The sequence below is a fragment of the Lissotriton vulgaris genome, unplaced genomic scaffold (genome assembly GCF_964263255.1).
Source record: "Lissotriton vulgaris unplaced genomic scaffold, aLisVul1.2 SCAFFOLD_985, whole genome shotgun sequence".
Classification (NCBI taxonomy): Eukaryota; Metazoa; Chordata; class Amphibia; order Caudata; family Salamandridae; genus Lissotriton; species Lissotriton vulgaris.
Genome location: NW_028251234.1, coordinates 137,571 through 143,886, shown reverse-complemented (window position 1 = coordinate 143,886; position 6,316 = coordinate 137,571). Strand labels below are relative to the sequence as shown.

Below are 6,316 nucleotides of genomic sequence, written 5' to 3'. Positions count from 1 at the left end.
TGGTTTCCTGTCTACGCGTTTCGACACTCAGGTGTGTCTTCCTCAGGACTGTACCATCGTAGTGCTGTAAAAAATATTTTTAAAAGATATTTTTACAATTTTGTATTTCAGTGCAAAAACAGTTTATATTTTAACTTTAGTAACATGTGCTAGATGTTGGTTATCAAACATATACTGATGATACCGCTTACAGGTATATATTGGTTTCTAACTTTTACATAACTGCCATAGAATTATTTATATTTGTACATACATGATAGACATATATATCACATATATCTCATATATACATAATGTTTATATATTTTGGTTACATTCTTTAAAACCTACTTTATTCAATTTGGTAGTTTCTATCAGTGTACTATACATCTCATTGATACAAGTTTAACCTACATTTAGATAACCTAACCCTAAAGGATAGAAAAGAAATCCATAGAAAGGATAAAGAAAAGATAAAGAAACAGAGAGAAGAGAGTTTCAGTATAGTCATTTGGGAATATTAGACTCGCAAAGGGCTGTTTTTTGAAAACATTATTTGTGATGACTCTCATTGACCAGTATACTGTGGTCCTACCCTAGTATCATGTATGCCACATGAAATATGAATTTCCTGTGGTATAATGATATTTATTGTCCTATCTTGGTGCATTTTTAACATCCTATCAGGATATAGGGGGTGTTGGCTTACATATCATGGACCTAATGAGAACCAGTTGTGATAATCACTCTAAACGATATACACCAAATTTGCTTACCTATTAAGGGATCAACAAGGTAGATACCAGGATGCTGTGAAGATTGTATTAGTAACAATGGAAATTAATCTGCAATATGAGAACATTTTAGGGTTACGTTATAGTTGGACTAAGTTTTGTTACTGATTACCAATTCATTTAAACTTGCTTACCAAATTTTTAGCAGATGCCCAGGATAAGTTTATGTTCAAAATGTGTTATATGTAGGCATGATGATCACTTTGCGTTGCTGACATCTGTTAGCCGCGTGACTAGTGGCACGTAGATGTGATAATAGAACCAGAAGGTTTATTTCTCTGTAAGTAAATAATGGTCCATTAATAGTGAACCCAAATAGCTTTACAGTGGGGCAGATTTTGTTGCCAAGGTTATGATGCTTACCCTATTTAGAGATATGTTCTATTTCTATTGGTCAGCGGCTACAGGTCGCGTTTGTCTGATCGTATTGGTTGACTTTCAGTTTCCTTTGTCTAATTAAATGAGAAGGAGCACACCTAATATTGCATAGCTGACAGGTATTGTGCATAGTCTACTTAATACAAGGCGCATTCTATTCAGCTTAAACTGTCTGGGCATTTATGCTCCAGTGCTTAAATCAATAGCGGCATATAGTATTGGTCTGAATATATTTCCATGGAGCAAACAATTACTTCTTTAGTCTAAAACGGAGAGTGCAACTGATGTTATATAATTACCTAATTTTTGTTTACACTATTAACAACATGCGTAAACCTCATACTTTTCTTACCACGTTTAAAAATATCCTCTGTTTTAGTTACTTTATAGTGCCGTGTAGCTTTGGTCCCAATAGACGTCACAAGTATTGCGGTCCTTTATCTAAAGAGAAAAGGTGAAGCGCAATTCGCATTGCGTTACGAACGACATATTCAGAGTGTGCTGAATGCATCCAGCGTACTTAAGGTGACTGTATTTTTACCTGTTTCTCGTGTAGGTATGGGCGAACCGGCTACGATAGTTTCCCGGCGTCTTTTATCTAATATGGGAGAGGGAGCGCAACTAACATTATATTACGGCCAGCACATTTAAAATATGGTCAGCGCATTAGGCATTCTCAAAGCTGCTATAGTTTTACCTGTATTAAAGTAGTTTTAGACGGACCGGCTACGGTAGGATCCCAGCGGTATCTCGTGTTGCAGCAAAGGGTTTGCCTACCGTGTTCTCATTGGTTTATATACCGAGACAGGTAATTGGTTGGCCTTACATCAATGTACATCTTAAAGTGACACACCTCCATATTGCTAATGACAAAAATATTGAGACTTATATAAAATGTTTAAATGTTCAAACATTGTGTTTTTATTATTTATTTCAAGAACGTTTATTTTATTGGGTGTATTAATTATTGTGGAGAGCCAGAGTTCTTTTTGGAAGATAAAAGGGGCATGACTCCATGCTACTAATATCTAGTATGGAAGTATCTCGTAATAATAATTCCAAAGAAACTATGTATTTTTAGACTATTAATTTTTTTCCGAGTTGGAGAAAAATGATAACAGGGCTATATGCTCTATTCTTTACAGTATCGCATTTATCCATGGTAAGTCATTATTTAACCCATGGGTAAATGTGTTCAGAGAAAAGATCCAATAGACCTCTCTTTTTTTCCTTATCTTGTCTCCGCCATTGTTCTTAGGCATGTGGATCTTTTCTAAAATACGCCATCGGGTCTGTGACGGAGAATGGTGAAACTCAGAGAAATGGAATGCCAACGGTGCTGTCAATTTACATATTTTAATCGCAGACCTATGTTCCGTTAGGCGGAGTTCTTGAGGTTTCCCCGACATAACCTAAGTTACATGGACATAACATAAGGTAGACAATATTGCTCGTATTGCATGTCCATAGTTCCTTAGCCTGTATTTGTACCTGGTTAAACATGAATGTCTCACCTGATATTATGCCATCACATAATTGACATGTTCCACATCTAGAGGTACCTTTAATAGCATTTTCTCCATTGAAAGATTTCTGTACAAAAGGGGCAGTGTTGGCAGTTCCACTGAACCGTGATCTAACCACTAGATCTTTAAGATTTTTGTTGCGTCGATGCGCAAACATAGGTTTTGGTAGTTTGGGTTGTGTCGGTTCTACATTTAATGAGTGCCAGTTTGAATTGATAATCTGTCTGACTGTGGCATTTAGGGGGGAGTGTTTTGTTATGCAGACCAGTTTCTGTTCTTTCTGTTGTTTATTTGAGTTTAGTAGAGCATCACGATCAAAATATCGGGCTCGCTTATATGCTTCACGCACTAAACGATGTGGATATCCGCGTGCAAGAAATTTCTGTTTCATTTGTTCAGCCTGAGTATCATAGTCTTTAATGTTTGTGCAGTTTCTTCGCACTCTCAGGAACTGCGAAAAGGGTATGCCATCTTTCTGATTTCTCGGATGGTAACTACTGAAGTGGAGTAACGTATTTCTTGCTGTTGACTTAGTATATAAGTCAACCTCCAATTTGTTGGATTCATTTTTGATATATATGTCAAGAAATTCCACTTTAGTAGCGTCTATGTGTGCAGTAAAGCGAAGATTGCTATCCGCTAAGAAAAGAGAAGCTCCTTCGTAGTGAGGGTCACACTTGCCATTCAAAAGCGACTTACCATGGGAAACAAGCCTGGTTAAATTGCAATAATTTGTTTGAAACCTTGAAGTACCAGATTTACTACTCTCATTTAGAAGCTATAACTGCTGAGTTGTAGGCACATAACTCCAAGCAATTCAGGGTTTTTACTGTCAGGACATGTAAATTCATCAAGAAAAATGTCCTTCTCTTTAATATAATGCACCCTGCTTTTAGGGCTTGTTAGACCTAACTATGGGGTGACTTACAAGTATTAAAAAGGAAGGCTTGGCCTTTGCCATAAGTTGAAATGGCAATGTTAAGTTAGCAGTTTAAAATCTGCTCTGCAAGTCTGCAGTGGCAAACTGGGAGTCATACTTTCCTTTGTCACACTTGTGGTGGCACGATAAGTGTTTCAGTCCACAAGAGACACTTCACCATGGGTACACCTGGTACCATATACTAGGGACTTATAAGTGAGTTAACTTATGTCTACTAAGTGCAAACCAATTGAACATATACTTTTAAGGGTCAGAGAACTGGCACTGGGGCCTGCTTGGCAGGTCCCAGTGTACTTTCCGAGTCATTACACCAGTGCCTAATAGTAAAAAAATGGGTAAAAAGTGTGGGTCAACCTGCAAAAAGCCATTGTCTTACACTTTCGTTTTGGGACTCCTGTTTATCAACTCTCGGGCACATATGTTGGTTACTGTGGAAGGATGAATAGTAGGTCTGCCCATAATTCAAGTTAGGAAAGCTGCACTGGTGATGTGGTTCACAGAGTCAGCACACTCATACTAGTCCATTGGCTGGGCCAGCCTTGAGATTGAAGCATCGCTGGTGATGTTTTGCCCCAAATGAAGCTGACAAGCTTGTTTGTGGACATCTTGAAACCAGCTAAACCCTTGCGATGGGTTGAAACTCTACCCTGGGGAAGGTAGGATGCTCTGTCTGCTGGCTGGCACTACCGGCCAATGAGGAGCAGGCCTCCAACGGGGGATTACGGAAGCTGTTCAGCACGCTGGAGCTTTAAACTCCTTACCTGGTCTGACACTACCCTGCCCGTTATCTGCTGGGCCTTCATGTTGGGTTTGGTATTAGGGTTGAGCAGTGCTTAATCAATGCAAGCTTATGACCCCCACTTACTGTGAATTTCTAGTTCATATGAAATTATTGCAATACCCAATCTCTACCACAAACAGGGCTCAGAGGTTTACCTGCACCCGTCGGCAAATTATAGACACACACTGATCTGCTCAGGGTGGCACACAAGCAACGCCTGACATCTGAGGACATCACAGACCTGTTATTGTTTGATCTCATGAGGCTGACCACCACTTGTCCTTCTAAGAACCTGAACACCAACAACTGTGGGGTACATAAGAAGTTAGCATGGAACAGTCTCATTTATTTTTAGAATTAACCAGACAAATCGCTTCACCAACTAATAATGACCACAGAATTGAGAAAGAACTAATAATATGCAAATCTTTTCTGTGTCCTGGCTGGGTAAGGTTTCCAGTGTTGAGTAAAATTAAGGTGCAGGTTCCTCGTTTGGTGGTTTCCTTCTGTCAATTCCTTTCAGTTTGAGCTTTGCAACCATATTCCTCCAGAAACCAAAGACTGGTTTCCTGGAAGCTTCTCAGTAGGTCAAGAAAATAACGCATCTGGCTTGGTAGTCGGCATAATTTATGGTCAGACCTATGATGGCATCTGATTTTTGAAGCTCTGACTTGCAATCATTCATTAAAACATTTTTGGCAAATGCTTTCATTTTGAATCGACTTGATCCGATGTAAAAATGTCAAGTTTGGGGGCACAATGCATATGTCTCCCACATCCCTCCTAAGAACAGTTACAGTTCTAAAATGCAACATAATAGAACCAACATCCTGTTCCATTATTCTTAGATGAAGCATTCAGGTGACTTGCCTGCTTTGAACACTAAAAGTTTTTCAAACTAAACATTTTGGAGTGAAAGGACACTCAGTCAAGAGCATCAAGGGGGCACTAAGACGCAGGGGCAGGAACAGTCTGTGGCTCAGCGTGTGGCGGGCCACCAGCTCAAATCCAAGATTCAACTACAAGCTTTTGCTTGCACCAGACCTGCCCTTCAATGGATACTCATTAAGGGATTTCAAGTGTACTCATTGAAATTACATGGACTCTAAGGAGTTCTGTATTGTCGCTTTTGACACTACCTCCCTGAGTTTAGAATTGGTATTTTGTGCAACTGTGGTAAATAAAGTATTACCCTGTCATAATTTCTATACTTAAACAAAAGGTCATTAAATGAGAGGCAGAGTCCGTGGTGTCCGATTCAAAAGGGCTTTATTTCAATAACTCAAGTTAAGAGAGAATCGGTTCCATCACCACTAAGGTTCAGGAAGGGTCTTCCAAACTTTATTCACAGAGTACAATATTTATACATTCAATTTCGCATAGAGGAGGAGCGCTCCAGGCAGAGCAAGAGAAAGAGAGAGATAAGAGCATGTGGGCGTGTATGAGGGCGTACATGTGGGCGTTCACTTGAGGAGTCATAGGTGAGTCATAGGTGGGTGGATGCATAGAGGGGGGTTGCATGGCCAGCTTGAACTTCACCCTACTTGTGTGCGCGACTTGGTCATGACGTGTAATTGACGTGTAACTGGGGGGAAGCTGACTTTCGGTCTAGTAGGGAGGCCTTCAGAGTCAGGACGACCTGCACGTCTGGTATTATCTGATATCTTAAGTCCGGGGATGCATTATCTGAAGCAAAGGTCGCTCTTCACCAAGAGCCGATGTGGGCATATATTTCTTCGTTCATTTGCGTGGGGGCTTTGAGTTTTCTGTGGATGTGAGCTCTGCAAATCACTTAAACTGAGACAGAAAGGCTAGGCCCTATCTCTGCAGACGGGTTCTGTTTACCTTCTTCACCAGGCAGGAATGTGATTCTGTAGAGCAAGCAGAAACTGTTGTGCAAAACACTGTCTTGGCACCC

General features: G+C 40.0%; 1 long non-coding RNA gene across 2 annotated transcripts; it reads right to left on the bottom strand.

The window, feature by feature from the left end:
• Positions 1–915: 915 nt before the first annotated feature.
• Positions 916–1,898, bottom strand: LOC147662970 (uncharacterized). Of its 2 annotated transcripts, XR_015305449.1 has the most exons (4): positions 1,693–1,898; positions 1,504–1,592; positions 1,137–1,225; positions 916–1,051 (listed from the first exon to the last, which is right to left on the bottom strand). It is a non-coding gene; the product is annotated as an uncharacterized LOC147662970 (long non-coding RNA). The 2 variants fall into 2 exon arrangements; XR_015305448.1 differs by lacking the exon at positions 1,693–1,898 and having other exon boundaries at positions 1,504–1,652.
• Between the last annotated feature and the right edge of the window lie 4,418 nt (positions 1,899–6,316).